General features: G+C 38.7%; 1 protein-coding gene across 5 annotated transcripts in view; it reads left to right on the top strand.

The window, feature by feature from the left end:
• The window catches only part of PAM (peptidylglycine alpha-amidating monooxygenase), a 118,717-nt gene that overhangs the window by 372 nt on the left and 92,480 nt on the right, over positions 1-25,865 (top strand). For 4 of the 5 annotated variants that reach the window (XM_041398115.1, XM_041398113.1, XM_041398114.1 and 1 more), the window contains exon 2: positions 6,588-6,702. The exons of the other annotated variant lie outside the window; for it this stretch is intronic. The gene's annotated coding sequence lies outside the window, so the exon portion shown is untranslated. The remainder of the gene's footprint in view (positions 1-6,587; positions 6,703-25,865) is intronic. 5 annotated transcript variants of the gene reach the window in all.

Genomic DNA, 25,865 nt, shown 5'->3' with positions numbered 1-25,865 from the left:
TCCCGGACGCCCGCGGGCCGCTTAGCACTGCCGTGCGGGTGCCAGGAGCAGCTCTTCCCCTGCTGGCTGCTGACTGCGGCGTCTGCGACGCTGGGAGGCGGGGGTAGCCCCCATCCCGCCCTCCCTGTCACCGGCTGAGCCCTGCCGCCGCCGCCTGAGGGGGTGGATGCGGCGGAGCCTCGGCTCTCCCCACCGGGACTTTGTGTCCCATGCAAAGCAGACAGGAGGGACGAGCTTCCCGGGAACAGCAGGGGCACGGCGCGCTCCCCGCCGCTAAAGTTTCCCGCGGCGCCCCGCGTCGCCAGCACGAGGCCCCTACGGGCAGCGAGCGGGGCCGTCCCGGTGCCTCCCGCCCGTCATCGGGTCCGGCTGAAAGGGCCGGGCGGCATGTCGGCGGTGGGAACGTGGCTGCATGCGGGGAGGCAGAGCCCCTCCGGACTTAGGCACAAGCCCGCTGGCGCTGTCATTTCTTCACCAATGAGTGTCCAGCCATGGGAAGCATTCAAGTGCAGTCATTTTGTTAGTTTCGACTTCCAGCTGTTTCGAGTAGCGTATGGTTCCCGACAGTCCTTGGGAGTGGCTTTTTTTGTTTGTATTTTTGTTCGGGTTTTTTTTTTTCCTGTTTTTTTTTCTTTTTTTTTTTTTTTTTTTTTTTGGTTTTTTTTTGGGGGGGTGGTTTTGTTTTTTTTTTTTCTTGTTGAGCCTTCACTCTTCATTCTGTTCCTTTAAAACTCATGTATTAATTTCAGGCATTACTATCAAAATATATATGTTTTGTGTATCAATCTCTTACAAATGGGTTCACATATATTTTTGAATGTGCCATACAACTGTCCACTTGCCGGAGCGTGGTTGTGCTGTGAGAACTGCTGTGTGAAGGGGTGGGTCCCAAAGCTCTTCAGCAATGGTAAAGCCATGGTCAGTTCTGCGGTTGGCTTATAGACTGCAAACACAGAGGTGCTGTCATTGGCAGGTTGGTAGGTTTTACTGTAGACTGTTGTCACATTGCCTGCTGTATGCTTGCAGATGAGTATTCTTATAGGTGGAATAAAAAAAATTATAAATCACTGGCATTAATGAGAATTTTTAAGCTACTTATTAAAGAAAAAGTGTTTGACATGGAAATTGAAGTCTTCTTACAATACAACAGGTGTTTATGTCACAAATCTCTGTGATCTCTCACTTAATATGAATCAGGTGTTTTGTTTCCTTTTTGATTTGGGGCACTCCTTTTCCATATTTGTAGGTATTCTCACATTAAAAATATCGGTAATAAATATATAGCTTTCAGAAAATAGCAGTTTAATACCAAAATTGTAACTGAACTTAAAATTAGGTACTGATGTGTTGGATTCTTGTTTATATTTCTGTTCTGTACTGTAGATCTGAAATCATGAGTCTGTCTTGTACTGTAAATCTGAAATAGGAGCTAGTTTTCAGAAATAACTTTGCCGGAAGACTGAAGCTGACTAGTGCATGCAGAAAGAATGGAAAGTGGGTTGAATTTAGACCTTGGGTACTCAGTTAGTTTCTTTGATATGGTGATCTCACTGTTGGGACAGGTGAAAATTAGAGAGATAGGAGGTAAGGGCTAGCAAGTAGCCAAAAAAAGATACTTCCTTTGACATATGGAGGCAGAGGTCTGCACAAGTGTATGTCCAAGCAAGCTTAAAGTAATCTTAAAGATGCAATCCAAAATACAAACCCACCATTTTGATGCTTTATTTGCTTTCTTGTCAAGTGGGAGAGTCTCAGGGCTCCCAAGTGTCAAATAATACCAGATAGAATTGAATCTGCTTGTTGTGGAGATTATTTCCCTGTATGTGGCTGATACCATAAAATAGTCGGAGTGAATGTTTTTTCTTGATTTCTTAGAGGTGAATCCAAAGGAGCTCTGTTGTAAAATGTATTGAAGACAATTCTTTTCACATTGCTTCTTAGCACATTGCTTCTGTTTTAGATATAGTAATGGCTCAAAAGGTGCCAAGAGGTTGGGATTTGTTCTGAAGTTCTCATTTTATAGCTTGACAGAAGTATTCATGTTGCACGCTCAAAAATGATGGCATGCACAATGCAATTAAGTCTATACTTTAAAGGAATTTCATAACTTGCCAGATTTCCTTTAATCCATTTAGTTGGATCTGGCCATTGCTTGTGATATTCAAGATGAGTAAATCTCCTGGCATGTTTATAGTAGTACTATCCAAAGTTACAACTGCTGCAAACAGAGTTTTGAAATGCATGACAAATGGAGCTGAACAAGCTAGAAAAAGTATTTCTAGTGTATACTATTAAAACAATTGCTAACAATTAGGATTAAATACTTAAAAGAGTAGATTATACCATATCTACCATATTCTGTTCAGTAATAATAGGCTATACCATGTTAGTTGTCTTGCATCTTGAGAACAAGATATAGTGCTGGCTGATCTGAGCAAATTGTTGCTAGACTGGTTTACCAGCCAGGTCTAATATGACAGTCTGTATAGTCAAAATATTCTGAATAATTTAAAAAATGTCTCTACTTAAGGCATGCAAGTTCATTCTAATGTTAAAATGGCAGAAAGAAACACTGGACATTCTCTAACTAGTGAGAAATATTTTCTTCATGCTTCAGAGCATGCCAATCGAATGCAAGGTGTTTTTCAAGGCACAACTGTTTTCCTCATTTTTTCTCTCTTTTTCCTCCCTTTTTCCTCCCTTATTTCCTGTCTCACTCCCCTCTTTTTTCTCCTCCCCCTTTATTTTTTGTCCTCTTCTTCCTCTCTCCTTTTTACCCTTATTCTTTTTTCTTTTGCCCCTCTTTTACTCTTTCTTTCCCAATACCTTTTTCATCACCTTTCCCCACGTCTGTCAGCTCCCCCTCTTTTCAGCTTTTCCCCGTCTGTTTTGCTTTTCCTCACCACTTTTCACCTTTTTCTTCCCCTTTCACACTTTTCCCCCTTCTTTTTCTCCTCCTTTTTGTTTTTATCTCCTTTCTAAGGCAGTCGGGACATAAAAAATTGAAATGCATAGGGCAGCAGAAAGACAGTGAGAATTTACAACTTATTCTTTGTTAAATAACTGCCTTAATTTCTCTGTGATAAGTGAAGGACTCAGTTTCATTGTCTCTCAACCTTGCCTGTACTCAAATTCATTGTCTTCCAATGGGCCAAGGTGCCTCCCTCTCAATTATATAGCACCCTCTCCCACCCAAGGAGGAGAGGTGCTATTTATAAATTGTTCAGGCATGTTGAATCAACTAAAAGCGTTTTCCTGCAGAAAGATGTAAAGGTTTTATCTGAAAAACTTGATCCAATAGATCTCAAATCTGATAGGTTACTTTATAACTTATATGAAACAAATATTTCAATATGAATTCATATTAAGGGTATGTGGGAATGCAAGTGTGGGGCGCTTTTGTTACGACAACATTCTGAAAGCATAAAGTAAAATGAAGTAGGATTTTAAGATGTAACTTGGGACCATGTGAGCAAAGAACAAGTACTCACAAAAATCGTGTAGTATATATAGGAAGCAAAATTTATGGTTAGTGTGGTTTTTTTTAAGCACTGTTTTTCAGGTATACATTTAAAATTTTGGGATTTATTATTTCTAGTGCTGAGAAACATAAGCTAGGTAGAGATTCTCTTTCAAATCTATGTGAGAATGTGAATGAAATTGCATACTAGCCTCTGACAGGATACACATAGATTGTATATGAAGAGATGCCAGAAGAAAGCAAGCTTTTCCAATTTTTTTAATAGGTGAAGGTCAGGCAAGGTGTTTCTAAAGAAGACACTTAGCAGTCATTAGTTGGAAGAGCTCTGTTGCTGCAGTACTCCAAGCCCTGTGAGCACTTTCTATGCGTTGTAGAGGAAGGGGTTTTCTTGCTTTCCCACTACCCATCAATGTTTTATTGACAGTGAAAATACTCAGTAGAACCCACTGTTTTATGCAGGGAACAGTGTGTTTTGCAATAAAAGGCAATAAATAATAACTTTGTCTGTTCATGCTGCAGTGATGAAGTTCCTGCATTTTAGGCTATAGATGTAACTTGGCAAGTACTCTAGTTTAAGATATCAAGGCTCTGCAATAGCCAAGCAGAGTGTGTCATCATATAATATGAGAGTTTAAAGTGCAGCAACTCACAATGGATCACTGGATAGGTGGAAACATGACATCTACTTTTGAACAAGTTAATTTTCGTAAACTTGTATTTGAAATCCCAGAGATTTTTGTCATCCTTTCATTTCTTGCTTTTGCAGTCCTACATTTATGAGGACCAGGGCAGATGGCTATCTTCTCAGTATGATTACTTGCAGTGACAAGGGAGAAGGGGATGCTGTTTACCAAGTCCTCACTGTGTATTTTGTTTTATTCTTTACTGGTAATGATGTTGCATGATCTTTGCTGCATTTATCTTCCCTTTGGACAAATAATGCTGAAGATGTTGAATCATATCCTATTTGCTGATCCATGAATGTAGTATGGTCTCATACTCCATCACTACCTCCCAGTTCCACTCCACAGTTATCAATATTCTTTTTTTGATCTTATGGTTCCACTTGGTTGTCTCAGTCCTTTTCTAGTATTTTAGTCTGTACTGTTGTACATTTGTGGTCCTAGTGTACTAATACAAGTACTTTACTGTAGAAATCCCTACAAAACAATGGTATCTCAAAAGTTTGTCTTTGTAAAATTGTCTAGCTCTGTGTCAGAGTCCCTAGTGTGTAGGGCTAATCAAGACTTAAATAAGCAAAAAAAAAAAAAAAAGTTTTCTGCTGATGGTCATGTGTTGCAAGTATCCTATTTGCTTTCAGTCTTCTGTGTTGTATATGCCTCAGGTCTTCATACTTGAACAAAAAAAGGGATTATTAGTCTTTCATACTTGGGAACAAAAATGGATTAGGAAAAATGTTTATATTGAACTTCAGGTTTTTAAAGTTTGTGAAATTCTTAATTTTTTTTTTTTTGAAGAACAGGACCAGGTTAACACTAGAGGGCCACTGCTAAACTATAGAAGATTTGTTAACATTTACTCATCTTAAAAAATAGGGCGTACAGCATACCTTTAATGGCTTGTTTCAAAAATGCCAGTCTAATTTTCAATTTGAATTATTCACAGTCTTCATATATACTCATTGTTCTTGTTTAGTATCATTCAGTAGCTTAATTCATACTTTTTCTCTGTATATACTTCTGTATAGAGAACAGTCATAACAGTCATGTTCACTTTTAGTCTTCATGTTGTTGGGCTGAAAAGTCCAGATTGTATTTGTTTCATTACATACTGGGAAAACTAAGAGCTTATTGGGTTCAGCTTGGAAAAGAGAAAGCTGAATGTGACCTCACTGCAGACTGCAGCTTCCTCAAAGGAGGAAGTGAAGTGGATGATGCAGATCTGCTCTCTCTGGGGAATGGTGATGGACACAAGGAAAAGGAATAAAGCTGAATCAGTTCAGATATACAGATACAGGGCTATATTTATGAAACAGTTAATGAAATTACCATTCAAAACCTTGTTTCAATTTCTTTGTTTAACCATTCATTTTGAATTTTTTTTTTTTTTACATCTTCTAATCCATTCATCACATTTAATAATCCCCCATGTTGTAGTATGGATAAAAAAATAGTTAATCTCCCCACCCCCTGACCAGCTCCACTGCATTTTCTTTTGTCTTGGGGAATGATCTTTCATTTCATTGAAGAAAGATGGTGTAATTTGCTAAGATAATGTAAGTATGTATTTTTCTGTCACTCCGTTTCTAATTTCTCTCAGTTTGTAATTATTTTTTACCTCAGAATCTATTCAATTTCCTTTTCTCTTTGATTCAGTTTAAATAAAGCACCTTTATTGAAACTAAGGTTAATTAATGTACTTGTAAGTAGCAGTAGGTCCATGGTACATTTCTAAACTATGGGATTCTGGTCAACCTTGACATCTTAGAAGGCTGTCTGATACTTCCCACAGTAAGTTTCTGCGGTCTACAGACTGTAACATTGACAAGTTACTGAATATTGATGGTGAAGTCTTCCAGTTGAAGGTTGACATGTTGTTTTGCTGTGAAGAGAAGAAGAGAAGTGCAAACAGAGACTAGAAGAGAATGTAGAGAGAAGTAGGTGAACTGGGGAGGAAGGGAAGCGCTGCATTGAAGGTCAGTCTGTGGGAGCAAATGGGGCTCAGTCTGTGCAAAGAAATGTGGTGGCTGTAGATACCATTGGGACCATGACCTGATAGGAGAGGGAGAAACTCTGTCAACTCTAGGGCTGGGCTGACAAGGATCTGGATCAAGAGAAAACTGGAATAGAAGATCAACTTATGTGAGCTAGTGACTGAAAAAAACTGAAGTGAAAGACTGTAAGGTTGAAAATGAGGCTAATGTGAAGTGAGGTGGAAGAGAAAAGGAAAGTCTGAAATAGGTCATACAACTAACCCGTGTCACAATAAATGTATTACTTCTCATATCTTTAACAGATATTTAAAGGATTGCATTAGTAATTATTGAGAATAGTCAAATACTTTTTTCAATGAGATTAATATGCATTCATTAATCTGCATAACTGGTATGCAATTGTGCTTACCTTCTTCTTCCTCATCTTTTCAGGAAGCCGTAACTTTTTCGTTTAGAAGCACATACCCATCTATCATTTGTGGTTCCTCCCTCTACTCCTTCCAGTTGAGTTAACACTGTGTGAAACTGCACCTTTACATCTGTTCAGGTACTGAAGGTGGTTGTAGTCAAGTGTTTTATCAAGAATAACAACAATGCTTATTGCTTTGTGACTGTTCCATGGTGTCAATGATTATTTTGCTTTACAAGTCAGCTTGCTTTAATAGAGTTCTCCCTGAACCTCACTCATGTGTCCTAAAGCAGGAGTGAAGAAAAGGAATCTGAAAACAGATCAAGTCAGTTTTGCCTGCTTACATCAGTCCACTTAAAGGGAGGTGGGAAACCTAGTGTTTGTTTTAAATCTCAGCTCTGTTGCAGACTTCTATGCTATAGTCTTTAGTTTTCCATTAATTATTTCTATTCAGATTGGTTAAATTCAGTTGGTTTTAATTCCTTTTGCAAGCATGTTGTACCCTGACCTCAAATTAAGAAGATGGATTTTAAGGTAATAAGCATCTCAGTCTCATTATGGAAGAGATTAAGGATTTGTGCTGGATTTGAAAGCATCCTTTTCATCCTGACTTTGAAATACTTACTGCTTTCTGCTTGTTTACTGTTATTTGTATTGGGACAAAGTCAGTGTATTTTAATCACCATTTTGTGAATGTTAATTTACTGTGGTCCTTTCAGAAGTTAATTTGCTGTAGTGTCTAGTTTGGAGAACCTAGCTGTTCTTATAAACGTTGTTAGTATATAACATAGTTTTATTACACACGACAGTTAGTTTTATTACACACGACAGTTACTAGATGTTAATTAAACAGTGATTTCCAGTTTTGTTTATTTTCAACCAAAAAAATGTTTCTTTGTCTTTTGTTTGATTGTCTCTCCCAGCTTTCTGCCTGTGAGATTAATATAGGATCACAGAGTGGTGGAGGTGGCAAGGAGCCTTTGGAGATGATGTCGTTTAACTCCACCCTAGTTAAATTGGACCAGCTACATCAGGTTTCATATGACTGTGTTCACTCAGGTTTTGAGTAGTTCTATGGATGGAGACTCCACAGCTCCTCTGGGAAGCTTTTTCCCATGCTTGACCATTCTTATAATGAACAAGTGTATTCATTTTTGTATGTAGAATTTCTTCTAGTTCAATTTATCCCTGTTGACTCTTTTTTAGTCAGTGTACACTACTGTGGAAAGTCTGACATGCTTTCATCCCATGTTGATCAATCTTCTTTTTATGTGTATTGATTAGGTTTCACCCCATCTTATGCAGGCCTTCTCTTCAGGCTGCAAACAGTCCCACCTCTCCTCATATGACAGATGCTGTAATCCCTCAATCATCTTTGCATCCTGTGTTTGGTCTTATGCTCTATGTCCATGTCTCTTACACTAGGTTGGGCTCCACCTGTGTGCTGTGTCCACCTGCTGCTATATGGTAAGGGTCCACCTCTGGAAATGTCTTGAGGCTGTTTTTACTGACGACTTTGCACACCTGAAAATGTGTTTCTTTAGGATGTGATCTCAAAATTTAAAGTAGGCTTAAATTGTTAGTTAATAAGCTGAAATAAAATGTAGTAATTTATGTGAAATTACCTTATAATTCCCATAAGGAATTTCCTATATCATTTTCTCAGGAAGAACAATTATCTTTAATATTTTCCTTAAGTCACAAGTTTCACAGCTTGGTAGTGTGTCGTGTTCCACTGTGGGGAACTGCGGGGTGTTCTTTGAAAACAGATGGTCTAGGACAAAAATAAGTCAAATGAGACAGTATTGTGTCTGAGAACCATTTATTTGTAACAAAAAAAATAGGGAGTTGACCTATTAAAGAGGACTAGAAAAGACAGAAAAAGGAGGAATGAAGGCAAAAAATAATGGAGGGGGGAGAGAGGGGGGAACAGAAAAAGTGGGCATTACTGCCAGAAGTCAGGGAGTGCCTGCGACGTCCAAGTGTGAGGGAGTGTGTGCACGCTGCCTGCTGGGGAGCCTGCGCAGCTCTTGGAGAGGCACGGCTCCGCAGGCACAGCTCCCGCGGCCACGGGCAGCCGGACACGAGGTGAGGGAAGGAAGGGGGCCCTCGGGCGGCGGGTGCAGAACAGGATTGCCGTGAGGATCGCGGTGGCTGGCTGGACCGGCGAAGCAAGGCTAGAGGCAGGCAGGAACGCTGGAATGAAGCAGGCGGGGCGTCGGTCAGGAGCGCAGGGAGGCAGGACGGGCGGCGGCTGGGACAGGCGAGGGGTGCGGCGGAACACAGGCTGCACTCAAGGCTCGGAGGTCAGCCATTGTCCAGCCAAATGCCCAGCGAGAAGGAGGGCGAGTTACTTGCGGGAGAGTAACGGCCAGCAAGGGCGAAAGAGCCAAAAGGCAGGCTGGAGCCAGGGCAAAAATTACAAAAAACAGGCTAGAGCCAGAGTGATACGCAGACCTCAAGCCTGGGCAAAAGGACAAGACCAAATGCCTCAACATGCCCCTGACTCAAAAAGCCTGAGTCAAAAAAGCCCCAGAGCTTGTGACTCAGTTATTTTTATGCCCCCTCTCTCCTCCTATGATCTGCCTGCTGGCAGGAGACCACTGGTACAGACCTCCAACGTTCCACTGCAGTCCATGGGTGGAGACCTTTTTCCATCTGTTGGAGAACCCCTCTGGAGGGTGCAGTGTCCCTGATGGTCTGCTGCCTGCCTGTCCCATGTGAGACATGAAATGGTTGCCAGACAGAGTATCCCCAGAGACAAGGCTTTCTCCCATCTTCTCCTAGTTGCCTCCTGTAAGTGGCACATGTGCAACCCCTCCTGCACATGCCTCTGACAACCAGTGTTGAGAGATAATCTAAATTAAATCAGCTCTTCACATAGTGGCAGTGAGTTATTATGGTCTTTCTGCCATGGAATGGACTTATTCTATTAACTCTGGCATACCAAAGATGTTTCAGCATTTTAGTTTGTATGAAAGAAAGTTGAAAGCTCTCATTGAGGAAAATTATTTTGCTCTGTAAGAGATCAGTAGCACATAGCAAGGGCAAAGTAAAGCGGTCTCTTCAAGGGTCATCAGAGCATGGAGATCTTCCCCCACGCACCCATTTTCAAGGCTCCCTTGCAGTCATCCTTGGATGTTGATCAGCTCTTTTGGCCTTTTATTTCCCACTAGTGTCCTTTGTGCCCAAAACTATGCTGGGCAGGTGTGACTGAGCATCACTGTCACTCCCAGGTTGCCAATGGATGTTGCTGCAGGTTTAATGTAACTGTGAGAATTCCCAGGGAGAATGCCCACATCTGCTGTCTGTTGAAGGAATGGGAAGCATAGTTTTTGCAGAATACATGTTGTAGAATGTATTAAGGAGTATTGGCAAAATGTTCTGAAATGAAGGATGTTAGTTTCTGGCACCTGGGCCAGTATCTTGGTAGGGATCACTGTAAAAAAGATTGTCCTTCCAATACCAAGATGCACACCCTCCTCTGTCTCAGACAGGAACATGGTGTCTGTTTTTGTGTAGTGATGACCTGACAATAGTTTGTAAGTGTTGTAACCTTGGACTCACACCCCCCTGTTCCGAAATATTAATGCTCTTGTCGGCGCTGTTGGCCAAACCCACCGCTGTTGGCAGGTAGGTGGAAGAATTCACAACTGGTTTTTAGTAAGTCTTTTAGTATGCTTTATTAAACAAGGTTGATAGGGATATGTGATAAACTCATGTTACCTGGTTCACCATTCTGCAATTGGACCATTTCTCCTGGAAATGATGACCCTTATTTGATTTAATCCAAGTGGGAATATCTAACCATTGATTTTAAAAGGCCTTTCATAATAACCTTCTGGTTAGCATGGGAGGTGGGCAGTACAGTCAAGTGCTTGTAGATGTATCTGTCAGCACCAGTATTTATTGCAAGCCCTGGCCTTTGGGAAATGGCCCTGTGTAATATCTGTCAGGTGTGGCCTGGGACCATTGAGTGCTCTATCTTTCCCTAAGGCTGTTGTGGCAGTTTTTCTTGCTTCTGTTATTTGCAGGTATACTTAAAGACATTTAGAATGGTCTCTCTGGAGCAAGGATTTCCTCTTATTTTGTCTCCATTTATAGATGGCAAATATCCCTGAATTACTTGATTTCTTAGGAGAGTCGACTCAACTAACACATTGTCACTAGTGGTTATTGCAGAAATACATATCTTAGGTCACTGAGCAGCAACAGCATTGTGTTCTTGTAGTAGCTCACCATGATTTGTAGTATAGGCATCTACATGTCTCTCATGGCTAAGTAAGCAATGCTTTTATACACCAAACCCCAGTGAGGTTTACTGAGTATCATCCAGTCATTGCATCTCATTTCCTAGACCACAGTGTGAAACCTCTGTAAGCCTAAGAGTCAGAACAAAGACTTCTGAAGCAGATTGCTCTTCCAGCACCATAGATACAGCCATTAATTCAATGCATTGCTTGCTCCTCCCTTTCTTTGATAGGTTAGGAAGGTTTCCTCAGCCATTTCGAAGAATGCTGCTTTCCATTGCAGTTTTTCTTTTACATTTCTTGATGTCCAGTCAGTGAAACATTATTATCTTGGGTTAATTGCTTATACAGTGGGAACTGCTATGCCCAAAGTAGAGGCACACTGTTGTTACCCAGGACAATTTGTCCTGCTTCCTCCTGTAAGGCACTTTGTTTTGGCTGAGAGATGTAAGCTTAGAAATGCACCATTTCCACTTGACCTTTTTTTTTTTTATTATTATTATATAATGATTTTCATATCTGAGCCAAACATGATATAAATTGCCTCTGAAACTATCATAAACCAAGAATTTTCTGTGTTTCTACTTGGCATTTCTGCTACATAAAGTGTGATTTGTTCAGCTGATTTAGGCAACATTCTGTGAAGTGCCTGCCAAATTATTCTTCCAAATTTTACTCCTGGCTGAGTTCTCTGAATTTTCTTGGGGTTCATTTCCCAGGCATGATTTTACATTGCCTCAGTGACATTACTCAGTGTTTCTCCCACTTCTTGTTTAGTGATGTGGATAGCATCATCCCCCTAACAGAGTGATTTACAACATAGGGAAGTATTGAGGTCTTCCAAATACCGGGCTACCAGCCCATGGCAAATTGTGGGCCTGTGCTGACACCTTGATGGCGATACTGTGGGGGCATATTGCTGAACGTGACATGAGTGTGTGGATTGCTGCTATGGCTCATTAGCAGCTAGAATTCCAAAAAAAGCCTTCACTGCATCCCATCCCACAGCTTCAGATGCAGCTCACTGGCTCAGAACATTAGGGCACTTCATCTCTGTGTGGGGCAGCCCTGTTTAGCAGTCAGTAACCAGCTGTCATTTTCTGGGAGCAGTCAGGCATCATCACTATTTAGATGGTGCTGCTGAAGTGAAGAATGGGCTCTCTGAATGACTCCAGCATCTGACAGCTGTAATGATCTGGATGATCTTTATGTAGCCTCTGGCTAGCCTGTACCATTTTAATGCAATCAGTTTTCAAGAAGTCTCCAAATCAGCAGGATCTGTAACAACTTTTCTCAGTGATAGCAGGAACCCCAGAAGAATATTTGCCTCCCTGTTATCTTGAAAGCTTTTCCTGCCATCAAGTCATACCGAGTAATATATTCATGTACTTAAGCTACCTGCACTTTTGCCGGAAAAGACAAGTAGGAACCTGTCGCTGTTGGGGCAGTCACAACACAACGAAGAGACTAGAAGCAGTCTCATTTGGCAACTGTTTAATACAAAATATGTCTGACTTTTTATACACTCTGTGATAGTTTATACTTCTTCTACCTTAACTATTGGCCACAATAAATCAACATAACACCATTGGTGAAAAGTTACAGTGACTTAACTAACTTTCTAAAAATACTCCATCCAGCTGCGAAGTACTCGTCTTTCTTCTGTTCCTCACTTCTCTTGGTCTCCTTGGTTACAGCCTTGAAGACAGCTCCTTATCAGCTACTTCTTTGCTTCTTGCTCCTTCAGCTAACAGGCCCACTGTTAGCTCCTTCCACAATTCCCCTTTTTTGTTTTTGATCTGTAAGCACAACTGCTATGGACTTTTGCAGGGTTTTTTGCAAAAGTTCAAGCAGACAGGGGAAACACAAGGTAACAATTATAACTATCAACAAAATTAACATTTTTATTCTTAGTATAATTATTTTTGTTTCTTATTTATAAGTGTTTTTAACAACTTTATTTTATAAAACTGTGAACTATAACTACTTTTAATGCTCAAAAGGAGTTGCAGGAACACTAGAACAAGGGTTTTAAATCTTGTATTGTTTTGGTTAGCGCAAATTTAAGTTACACTCTTTAACTACTATGAACAAACAATGTTTTTTTTTGAATACCATATAATATTGCTTGATCTAAATGCTTGACTAAATTGACAACTTAGAGTCAGCAACCATATTTACAGAATGAGAAAACAAAGCAAAAGCTAAAAGAATAGCAGAAAGCTTAACTAACTGAGGAGATTTTTGTTGAATCACTGTTTTATATTTTTAGTGATCATTTTTTTCCTAAGTTACAGTTGTTTTTCTGGTTTTCTTGGATCTATTTGTAAAAACTGAAAAACTGTTATACTTTCTACTGGAATAGGAGAATAAATTTGTTTCTCTTCTTTCGAAAAGGAATCTTTCTTCTCTGGTCTTTTTTTTTTTTTTTCCTAAGGTTGTTCACTGTATGCTATCTAAAAATTGTTTCTCTTGAACTGCTGCAGCTTGTTTAGCAGGTTAGACAAAGATACACTGCTCAGAGGGCTGGTGTCATTTCTTACACTATACTGAGCTACTTTGGATTGGAGGTCTTGCACAACCTTCTAGGCAAAGACGTGATGGCTGTCATCTTGCTTTGTTTTAGGAGCAGCTTTAAAAACTGAAAAAAACATAGGGTTATCACAAGGAACATTTACATTAACACTTTTCTTGTAAGATAGTTTTGGAGTATTCAATTTGTTTGTTAAGTCTTAATTTTTTTCTTCAGCTGCCTTCTTCTTAACAAATTCCCAAAACTGCTGAGGCTTTCGAGGAAGCACAGGCACTTGACATGGGGGGTAAAAATCCATGGGGCAATCTGCTCCAGGGTTGAGATCAAAACCTCACATGTCTTTGGCTGCATGCCAGGGTCTTAGAGCCCCCTGCAAGTGGCTTGGGCCATCCAGGGTACCCAGAGAGGTGTCCTGGGTTCCCACAGGAACCCAGCTGTAATACCAAAGAAGTAAAACAAGTTTCTATGCTCTCCCCTTTCCTGTCTCTGCAAGTGATTAATTGTAATTAGTTTATTTAATAGGTATAAGGATGTGATCCCCTGAAGTACAATCACCTCAGGCCTATAACCATCGGAACCATCACCCACTGGCAGATATGAATGCTGCAATGTACTGTGAACACGATATAAGGTTTGTCAACTTTCTGTGAAATCTCAGCCACCCATTTCACCTTCAAGACCTGGATCCAGTGGGGAAGACCCCGATCCAGTTAATTGATATATACCCCATACTGGGGTAGGGGATAGTTCTGGTATTCGAGTTCTGGTATACCAGGAGTGCTCTTTTCCTGAATAGGAAAGCAGTAGGTATACTTAGTCTATCCACTGCCCTGATTTGTTTTTGTGGTCTATTTTTATCTTTTCATTGTTTATTTTTTTTTTCATAAATCCTCATAAACCATCCTTTCATGGTTTTCTGTCAATTTTGTATTTTGGGATTCTAGACTGGAGTAAAACTTACAGCGTCTCCTTTTGTGTAACTGTTTCATGTTGCAGAGGATGCATCTACAAGAATGTTCACAATATATCTTCCTCTGACAAGAAAGTAGGGATGTATCTTTCATGATAGCCTGCTGCTTGCAGCACAGGGTGGCATGGGGTACATTGGCAGATACTTTTGCAGGAATGACTAAGTTTGATACCTGTTTTTTTTCCTCTGGGTACCAAGTGCGTATTGCTTCTTTGTAACTTGTTTTATATGCTGTGATGTTTCATCTTCAAAAGAAATTCAGTTGAAAAAAGTAAATAGCTATCAAATCATCTGCTTTGCTTCTGGCAAAGAAAAAAATTATTCGTACCTGCTTTTAGACATTCATTGCTGTTTTTATGTGGTCTTCAAAAGACATCTCTGATTTGGAGGCTGATCTTCTAACAGTATTCTGTGTCTGATACTTGGCCTTTTATTCCTAAGGATGTGTGAGGATGATGGAGATAGATAATTCAATCCTACGTTATCTATATTGCTAGATGAATTTGTGTACCTTAGTTTCTATCATGATACATATCAGTGGAAATTATGATCATGTGTAGTGAATTGGTGATCAATTCAGTTCTTCCACTAGCTTTACCTGGCTTTTGAATCTAATCAGACCGGAAAAAAAATTATGTACTTGGTCTGTATTTTATTTTTCGATAGGCATCAATGAGTTAGAGAATTGGTAATGTTTTTTTGGCCATCTACAAAAGTCTTACCAACTTGTTGGATGTACTCCTACTGTTGCGATAGCCATGTGGGTTTTGTGTGTGCACTCTAGTAATTACTTGTTTTGATACTGCTGTGTTTCTTTACATTTTTCAGCAGACAAAAAGATGGTATTTCATAGTTGGCTAACGTAGCAAGAAATTGTCTGTTCAGTTGATTACTTGTGACTATTTCTTGCAGTAGCTGCTGGATCATAAACTAATTGCAAGCATGAAGCAATTTGTTTTGGAAAACTTGATTTGATCTGGCATAACTTCTCTCGTGTCAGTGCTTAGGCTCCTACCACTACTTGATTATGGGAGAGGATTTTTGATCTATGGATATATTTGCTTCTTGGGTCTTCCCTAAGTGGTTTTTATTAAGGTTTGTCTCTATCCTGTTCTTGCTGCTTAGGAGTAAATAATTAGCTTCCAGCACCAGTTCTTTGACTTTTTATACAATGAAATAGTAGAAAATGTGCTAGTTTTCCCAGTAGATTTATTATGTGAATGTTTTATTCTGTTTTGCAACCTTAAGCTTCAAGAAGATGACTAAAACATTTACTTTTTTTTTTTTGTTATGTCCCCTAAATATAAATACTTCCCTCTCAATATAAATAAATTGTAACTAATTTTAATAAGTAATCTTTGGTTATGACCTTATACTTGAAAGGACTGTTTCTTTGTACTGCTGTCAATATAGTACTTGTGAGCTGTAAAACACTTCAAGATGAGCCTATAATTGTAGAGTTAGAGTGCACTGTAGTTGGAGATCTGGTGGCATGTTATGAGCAGGTATGTCATTGAGATTGTGTGAACTTTCTGTAAGTTGACATAGGATTTAAATGGGTGTCAGCACTTCAAACAAAGCGTGTCTTGTGAGAACTGTGTCACTCATTCTCTAAGATCTGTTTGAAATGTATTTTACTATAGTAGTTAAATCTTCATATCCTACTCAAAGATTTAGGTTTTTCTTTGCGGCTTTTTTCATATTTCAGAATTGTTGCCTCACTAACTAGTTTTGCTATTGTCTTTGTCACATGTTTTCCTTTCTCCCTCACACTTCTTGGTTTGATTTATTTTTCCAAAGGTCTTGCTGTAGATCCAGAATTTTGAGTAGGTAGGAAATGGATCTAACAGGCGTGGAATAGTATCTCTCGGTGTTTAGGGAAGTCAGTTTTCATTGAGGTACTTTCTTTATTGCCATCTCTGATACTTAAATTGCATAACGTGAAACTTGGAAAATATACATTACCAGTGTGATCAGCACTTGTCTTAAAGCTCTTAGATAAAGTGAAATACAACCTGAGCTTAGTGTAGCAATAGTAACAAAGTGCTCTCAAGCCAATATTGTTGCTTAGATAACTTTGAAAATCTGGACCAGGGCTTTTCCAGTTGCCACATCACACCCCCAGAGAGAGGAGTGATTGTATTAGAATGATACCTCAATGCAAACTTGCAGTGTTCTGTAGTATTTACTGTTAGAGCCTAACAGTGAATCAAGAGCAGCTGACCTTGGCCAAGTATGGCCAGTCAAGTTCTCTTGATTTGACTGGTTTTGGACGACATAGCACCTGGGGCCTTAACTTGCAAACAGAAAGGATTAATTATTTAATTCATGTCAAACCCAGCTGTATTTGTTTGCATAAGTACAGTTCCCTGTCTTCTTTGGGTAATTTGAATGTTTTGCTGCTACAAATCATGTTCTCAGTATTGGTTACTGTATTCTCTATAGTCTCTTCTCTTGAGATGCTCTTCTGTCTGTCAATTTAGTGGATATTTGTACACCATACTTCTAAAAAATGGACTGTAAATTATAATCTTGTTAGATGTGAGTGCTTTTTGAAGAATTTGTGTTCACTGAAATATGATAAAGTTTTTCAGGGTTCATGTTTCTTGGTATGTTGGCAATTTCAAGTATAAGATACCATCTGTATTGTACTAAGTTTTGTTGGTAATCTTGACAAATACACGAGCCAGTAAAAGGGGTAGCCTTGGATTAAAGCCACCTTTGTCACTCTTATTTATTCCACCCATGGCTCCAGGTCCCCCTCCTCTCTGTTGGCTCTTACTTGGGCTTGTATTCTATTATTATTTTACTGTTTCTCTGTTTAATCAGTATCAATTTTCTTATTTCTTAAACCAGTTTTTTAAAACCAAAAAAAAAACTTTCAGTGCAGACTAAATTTTTTTCAAAGTTGTTCTCATTAATTTCTCTCTCCCTTGCTCTGGACAAGCAGTCTTCAACTTGAAATTTGTGCATTTCTTCTCTAGAATAGCAAAGAAGCTGGGAGAGGGAAGAAACTAAAGGAAAGATAACTTTATTCTTTATTTGTTTTATTTCAGAACAATCACCTAACCAGATCTATCACCTGTCTTTGTCTTGTCAAAACCTTTTATGTCTGTGAGGAGAAGGAGTGCTATTTTGCCAATACTCTCACAAGTATCAGAATGTTAGTACTGTTACTTTTGGTGCTTGTGGTCTTCTTGATTCCTTTTATTTTTCTGTCAGTCATATTTATAATAGCTGCTTATTAAAAAATAATATTATTGAAGGGTAGTTTTATGTGTTTCCCCCATTTCTGAGAGTATTTTGGTTTTCCTCCTTTTTTTTCATTTCTACATTTCATTTTTCGGTGATTTTAAAAGTAGCTCTCAGCTTCCTTAGTTGTGTCTTCAAAATATGTGTTAAAAATATTTTTTATCCTGTTTTTGGCTTTTCTGAATTGGGCAGGTTTTCTGTAGGTTCTGGGTTTTTGTATTTCTATTTTTTAATAGTTCATTAGTTTTATTGCTTCCTCTAAATTTTATTTACTTCTGTCATGTAGTTTGGTTTGGTTTTGAGAAAATAATTGTGGGAATCAATATGGAGTTATTACATTGAATTCAAAAGGCCACTGTTGAAAACTGCACCTGAACTTTTGAATTTGTGTTACTAGATTTTTTCAGGGGCAAATGTTTCCAAAGAATGTAATGTCTTTTCTAATAGTATGTGATAGTCATTCTGTTGGTCAGTGTACCTGTACATTCGCAACAGGGCTCAGTCTTCTTACAGTTATCATCAAGCATTAAATCTTTTCTTTGGTTGATGTTCAAATCATGAAGATCAACATTTGTCTGTTTATTTCTTTTTTTCATCCCTGTCAAGACAACTTGACCTACATACAACCTACAGGCATTTGCTTAGGAAGAGTTTGAGATATTGTATGTATGTATACATTATTTGAATATAAAATCTCTTTTCAATTATAATAGTGTATATTTACTTACTAGCAGGGAACTGATGCTTAGACCAGGTGCTTTTTGAGGTAAGACCTTTGTCAAGTGTTATTTCTGGTTATTACTTCTGTTTGAAGTTAGGATTTTTTGGGGGGTTGTTTTAGTGTTTGTTTTTTAATGAATGGATAGTAGTTGTCAAGGGTTGCAATTATCACTTGCTGACAGTGTTTTGCATTGCAAGTTGAAATTTCAGTAGAGGCTAGATTGGCATAGTCACATACAAAAATGACTCGCCTTGTTTCACAGCTGCATTACTACTTTGGTGAAATCAGAGTCTGACAGTTGTGTCAATCACTTACTGAGCATGGCCTGTTTATTTTTAAATCTTCATGGGATATGGTATGGGTTAGCCTTGGCTGGCCTCACCAGATCCCCACTCAGCTGCTCTTTCACTCTCCCTCCTTAACAGGATGAGCTTAGAAATAGAGGTGGAACAGCTCAGGGTAAAGATTGGGAGTTACCATCATGAGCAAAGAGATTGACTTGAGGAATTTGATTTATTGCCAATTGAATATACAGAATAATGGACTCCCAGTGGGCTGCAGCTTCCTTCAGGGCATCTCCAGCTGCTTTTCAATGGGGTCGTTCATAGGTTGCAAGGTTGGTATCTGCTTCAGTGTGGGGCTTTTCAGGAGCTGCAGGCCCTGCTACTTGGAGCAACTCCTCTCTTCACTGTCCCTGGTGTCTGCAGGGTTATCCCTCACTTGAGGTTTTCACATGCTGCTGTGCAACATTTTTGTAAGTGTACTTCCCCAGAGGTTACCACCCTCCTGGCTGAAGTGCTCAGTCCCCGGCTCTGGTCATGTGGTAGGTACCATGTGTTTTTGGCACATTCTCTCCTCACAGAAGCCCCCCTGCAGGCACCTTACTACTAGTACTTGGGCATGTAAACCAAATAAAATTATCAATGAAAAATCAAAACTTCATGTTTAAGATAATATGAATAATTCTGGGGACTCTTCTTATGTATGTGTAGTCCTATGGGAGGAATTACATAGAACTGGTAAATGTTTTCTCATTGTGTTTGCACATACATCTCTTCCAGTTCAAAATACCTAGTGACAGATAAAATAACTATTAGTTTTCTTTACAAAATCACAGAACAGTCAAGGTTGTCAGGGACCTCTGGAGCTCACTGTGGTCACCCACCTTGCTCAAGCAGGACCACTTAAAGCAGGTTGCCCAGGACCATGTCCAGATGGGATTTTGAAAATCTACAAAGTTACACTCTCTACAACCTCACTGGGCTCCTACTCCCCCTCACAGATGATTCCCTCAGTACTTGTGCACCTTTCCCAATTACCATGATTGATCAAAGATTATGAAGAGTAGCAGTCATGGGTGCATCCTGTCAGGACTCATGGACTTATGTATGTTCAGCTGGTTTAAGTATTCCCTGATACGATCAAGTGCATGTCTTCCTTGCTTCCCCTGGGATTTGATAATGTCATGATGTTGAGTATGACGTTTCCTCTAACTTTCTAGCATATAAGGAGACCAAGAGATTGGTTCAAATAAGGTTCTTTATATGCTTCTACATGTATATAAAGTATTTTATGAAGTAATACAGTGGAGTTGGTTCATTTCAGTAGCGGTGGTTTCTGCTGTTGGCAGTTTCATGTCCTGCTCTGGGTTAGCTTTTGTCTAATATGTGAGAGAGCAGCTGCATTCATCTATCTGCCTTGAAGCACTGCTTTCTACGTCAGTTTAGTGCTTATATATAAGCAAAGAATATGCTTTTAATGAAATTGTGGTATTTCAGCCAAGGATTATAAGTGTATGTAGGTTATGTTCCTGTATTTAAAAGACAGCTGATATACTAGAGGGATCTTTTAATAGGTTTACATGCAGATAAGCACAAAGGTGATGTGTTTGAATCAGTTAAAGTCCTGCTTCTCTTAGCATCTATCTCTTTCTTTCCAATATACTGTAGAGAAAACATCTTCTCTGCTTCTGTTTACTTTTTTTTTCTGCACACTGACAAAGCTCAATTTAAATAATAAATAACTTATTATAATAAATAATAATCGAAAGCAATTTTCTATATGTTTTTCCTCCATCAAGGATATATTGATTTTCATTTTTTATACCTACATAGGTTTATTATGCATAGGACAAAGAAATCAATAGCAAAGACATGATGCAGTGGCACTGGTTCTATTTTTTATATTTATGCTTTCTTGTTTATATGTGAAACCTTATTTGAGAAAATACTACAGCTTTATGTATTGCTCTTGGTTGCAGAGATCATTACCATCACTTTCATTTCACAATCCATGGTACAAATCCTTTGTTTTAATTGACTAAATCAAGCATGTCTGTTGCCTTGTAATAAATTTGGCCATAATGAGTCATCTTCAAATAAAAATAAAGCTTCCACCATAAACTGTATTTGCTCACCTATAGGACCAGAATAAAAAAAAGCCAGGACAGTAAGTTGCTCATTTTGCTGTGAAGTCTGTCTCAGCCAAGCTAAATTAGTAAATGTGTCTTGCGTTGCTCAGCTTGCCTACCAGTTGTTCTCCAAGGGATTCATTCATATGTTCTAATTAAATATTAAGGGTTCTTTGATCAAAAATGATTTTTTATATTTCTGTGTAGAGGCTAGAGAGGAGCTGCTGGAAGACAGAAATACCATGTTCATTGTAAAACACCTACTGTGTAGATGTGCTAGTTGTGAAACTGTGAATCACTTGAGAATAAAAACTAGGTCCAACATTCTAATCCTTTTAACCTACCCTTCTGTCAGGCATTTTGTGGTTACAGGAGAGAGATTGTAGCCATATGTCAAATTCTCACATTTTCTTTTCATTTAGGAGTTGCTTGTCTGGAAAGGTAACTCACAAAAGTCCACTGTCCCACACTTCAACTTGCAGTGGTAGAGTCTGAGGTTGGGAACATTAATGGGAAGTAATTTATTCTTGTGCCACAAGCAGGCTGAGGCATTTTCATAACTCACTTTGCTATTAAAAAAAGCTACAGGCATCTGAAAATGAGGTGATTGTGAAAAAGCCCTTCTTCAGATAAGTTTCTGATTTCAGAATTAGTTTGGTATGGACATGTCAGTAAGACTTCTTTGAGATTTGGAGGCAGTGTAAATTGAGCATGCTCCTTGGAATGGAAGTGTTAAAGTTACTGCAGTACTGTGGAGTGGAATGAGAAATCTTGAAATACGGATATTTGGTTCTCTGAAGCATGTAGTTGACCTTTGGTTTGCTTCTAGTCAGCCCTCAAGCCAAAAAAGCAGTAAAGAAATGGTGGCATTTAATGACTGAGGGCCAACCATATTTTAGGGCAAATCAGGAAATTTTCCTGTTAGATTTTTATAAAAAGCTCTGTTATCATTCTGTTGGCAGAGCTGCAGAAGGCAGGTCACTGAGCATGCATAAAGTTAAGGTGGTGGAAGAAGATTAATGTCTGATTCTTTTTCAGTGTCTCTGAGGAACAGTTGGACAGAGCATGAATAAAATTTTTAGATGATGCAAAATTGGGATTTACTTTTAAATTTTTGCTTGAAATACAGAAATGTAAAATGAAATGAGGTTTGAACAGTAAAGACAGCAGTCTTGGCAAGTGTCTCATTTTTTGCTCTCAAAAAATGGTGTTGTGTACTGTTCCACCCCTACAAATTTAAGAGGACATCTTATATTTTCTCTTAAAAATGCCTCTTGTGTACACTGAGAGTCCTTTTAAAGAAATGTATCAGTGTTGTAACAAGTCAAGTTTTCTACAAAAAAAAAAAAAAAAAAAAAAAAACCAAAACCTGTTTGTGTTTCAGGGATCCATGTTACAAGGACTTGCTGCATGTGGGTATTGTGGCTCAGTGTTACATGTAGCCCTCAATCTCCAGAGCTGTTCTTGAAGTGTAGAGAAGACCTACTGAGCAATTAGGTTTTTCCAAACGTGAACATATCAATACAAGTGCCTAGGTACAACTTGTTAATAGTTTAGATTGTATCTATTTTAGAAGAAAAGTCCTGTCTCTTTCTGGTGTTCATTTTTGTGGCTTATGCCACTGTTTTACATAAAGCAAATTTGCCCAGGCAGGAGATGTTATTTTAAGAAGGCTGATTAAAGGGAGGCATAGACTTAGAGAAATAGGATATATTCCAGGCCTTTGAGGGGAAAAGATTTGTGTGGCTGAGACAAACAAGGTGGCCTGTTGAGAACACAGTTGTGCTGCTGCTTTGCTCTCCCCACTTGCCTTTCCTTGAAGATATTGATGATGGTGGTGGTTGTTCCAGAAGTTTGTTCATAGTGGTCCGCTCCTCCAGCATTGCAATATCAGAAAATGTGTTTATTGTGAAGATATGTGTAGGAATAAACAATGCCTGTAAAAAGAAAGTTGTGGTAGCATTCTGCTATTAGTGCTATTTCTGTGAAAGCCTTCTAGGACTGTCCAGTCCAAATGTTTGAAGTGGAACTGGTGCTAAGTAAGACATTTGCAGAGACTCGATAGTAGAACTACATGAAGTAATTAAAATGTGTGTGTGTTTTCTCCATGGTATGACCAAGTTCAGGTACCAATGCTATAAAGAGTTGCTGCTGGAGTGTTCTTTGCCTCCTTTTTGCCACTGATATTGATTGTGATAAGAACTGTGGCTCTGTTTTGGCAACATGTCACTATAGAAAATTAAAGAAAACTCCCTCGTTTAGTTGCAGCTGTACATGTATGAAATAAAACACAGTAAATCTCCTAATTCAAAATACTTTCTAATTTAACTTGGTATTTGTTATCCCTTACATTTTATAATACTAATAGTATGTGTTTTCATGTATAATACCAATTTAGTAGTTCCTGTTTTGACAAATAATAATCTAATTATTTTATTATTATTATTTTCAGTAATATTTTAACCATGTGGTAAATGTTTGTTGTTGTATTAGCTGGTACCTCTTACAGCTTGTTCTATACCTACCTGTTTAGCAGGTAGACAGTTACTGCCTTAAAGGGCATATGCCCAGATTTCAATGTGGAGGGGAGATTTTATAGAAACTCATAGGATTGTTTAATGGTTTGGGTTGGAAAGATGTTAAGGATCATCTTGTTTGAGCTCCTGTGCAATAGACAGGGGCACATGCTACTAGGGCAGGTTGCTGAGAGCCTCATCCAGCTTGGCCTGAAACACTTCCATGGATTGGGCCTCCACGCTCTCTGGACAACCTGTGCCAGTGCCTCACCACCCTCATATCTTATCTAAACATTATTATATGCCATCTAAGCATACTCTGTTTCAGTTCAAAACAATTTCCCCTTGTACTGTCAGTACATGTCCTTCTAAAAAAGTCCTTTTCCAGCTGTTTTGTAAACTACTTTTAGATACAGGAGGATGCTATAAGGTCTCCCTGGAGCCCTGCTCCAGACTGAACAGCTTTATCACAAAGATTACTCACTTAAGTTTCTGCTAGCTGTGGCAATGCATCTTGGTTTTAGAAGAAGTTTCAATAGCTGTGGCTCTTTTGACTTGAGTTTCCTAACAGGAGCTAAATTGCTTGTAACATCAGTCTCTAAAGGTGGAGTTGGAGGATACAGCCATCTGCTTTTGTTGAGCTAGGTTTTCAGCTGCTCTTTTTCTCTGTATTTATGCATGGGTGAGTGCTGTTAGTGTCCATTGGAGACATAATACTGGTCTCAACAGAGGATCAACATTGTTATGGCTTTCTGCATTGCCGCAGCTAGCAGAAACTTAAGTGAGTTGTCTTTGTGATAAAGGCAAGTCTCCATTAGTTTTTTACTTCTGTTCTCTCTCTGCCTTTTCTCTGAAGTATGTGTAGCATTATATACAAAAAGATACTAGGGCGGAGAGCAATACACTATTGCTCCTGACGTCAATGGTTTTGAAACCATGTGTGTACAGAAAATTGCCTATGAAAAGCAGGTGTGTGAAGCATCTGAGGGAATTTGCACTTGTGCTTGAAAAAGGAGCCATGAGATATGCTTTTTAAAAATAAGAGTGCAAAATTTGGTTGGCAAGACCAAATTTTGATGTCTAGTTGTTAAAGTGGTTGGCCCAGTAGTGTTCTTAACCTATGTATCTGATGATCAGAACTTTTAACCTAAGTGTGAAAAACATAACTTCTTCACAAGGGCAAGATAAGATTAATGTTAGAATTGAAGCAATGACATTGATTAAAAAACCTGTTTATGGTGAGCCTTCTAGATCTCCAAACTGAGGGAATCACAACTAAGTCTGTAATTCTGATTGGATTGTTAGTCACATGGTTATTCTTGAGTTTTGAGAAAACAAGTATCTGCTGAGCTATTTCTATGCAAAATGAAGAGGTGGTAGTTCAGTTTTCTGGAAAACAGCCAAAATAATCTTATTCAGCTGTCTTTGGGCCATATCATGTCACTGCTAGTAATATTTCCCAAAGTTTTGTCCTTCATAAGTGATCTACTGACTAGTAGTCATTGAAGTTGAAAGAAACATGATACCAGGTTAAATAACTTGTTTCACAGCATATCAGTTTATATTACGCTTGAGCTTTAGTATTAGCTGGACTTTAGGTTTCGTTGTGAACAGTGTTTTACCCCCTAGTGCAGAGAACATTCTACAGTTAAAACTCTTCTGTGACTTGAAGAAGATAATATCTCAATGTTATGGTGTCAATGCATGCAAATAGAGAACACAGAAATGCTTATAAAATTACTGCCTGACAGTATTGCTTCTTGACCTCTGACTCCTGACAGATCTTACAGATATTAGATTTCAATAACGAATTCAAGCTATGACACTTGTAATTTAAAAAGTCTCATCACAATTAATAGAATCAGGATTCAGTGCAGGGTTTTTTCTGCACAGTAGCACACTCACTGCCTCTGTGACAATGTTCATTTTTTTCTGAGCAAATGGAAACCTAGTAGCATAAGCCTCAGGAAGTTGTTAAAGCAATTAAAGGCTTCTCTCTCAGCACATTGCATGGTTACCATAGTATCCTTTGCCTCAAAGCCTTTACTGATGATGTCAGTATGGATACAGGGGCTGTTCACAGCATGTGCATGAAGATTATTAGGTCCTCACTAAAGATTGTGGGCCTCTCTCCATGCATTCTGTTATCCAGTCTTATTTTAGTAATGAATAAGACTGGAAGGTAAGCGACTGTTGCTTCATGTTGAATAGTTTTTATGTATCCTCACACTGAAGCTTCAGTGTTGCTTTTTTTTCATTGCACTGTTCACAAAATGCATAAAGTATGTTTTAGATGAACCAATTGCATAGCTTTGTGTAATTTAAATGTAATGACAAAGTCTAGGTAATTTTCATAAATATATAAAAAAGATAAAGTAAAAATCCCTGAAGTAACAACAACTTGACTTATTATATAGTTAGAAGGTTTTTACAAATTCAAATTTGCAGTGCTTTATTTTTAATCAAAAGAAGATGATCGAAATTATGGGAGCATGGGGAGTATTACCTAAGACAATAATGTTCACTTAAAAAAAATAATTATTAAAACAACCACTCAGCAATTAATGCCCATCTCATATTGAAAAAGGGCTTTGATGTTGCAGGAAATTCTGCATTAAGGTGATATGTATTGTACAAGTCCACCAATGT

This window comes from Onychostruthus taczanowskii, unplaced genomic scaffold, assembly GCF_017590055.1.
Source record: "Onychostruthus taczanowskii isolate IOZ18803 unplaced genomic scaffold, ASM1759005v1 scaffold140, whole genome shotgun sequence".
Lineage (NCBI taxonomy): Eukaryota > Metazoa > Chordata > Aves > Passeriformes > Passeridae > Onychostruthus > Onychostruthus taczanowskii.
Note: the sequence above shows the minus strand (reverse complement) of the source record. Positions and strands in the feature narration are given on the sequence as shown.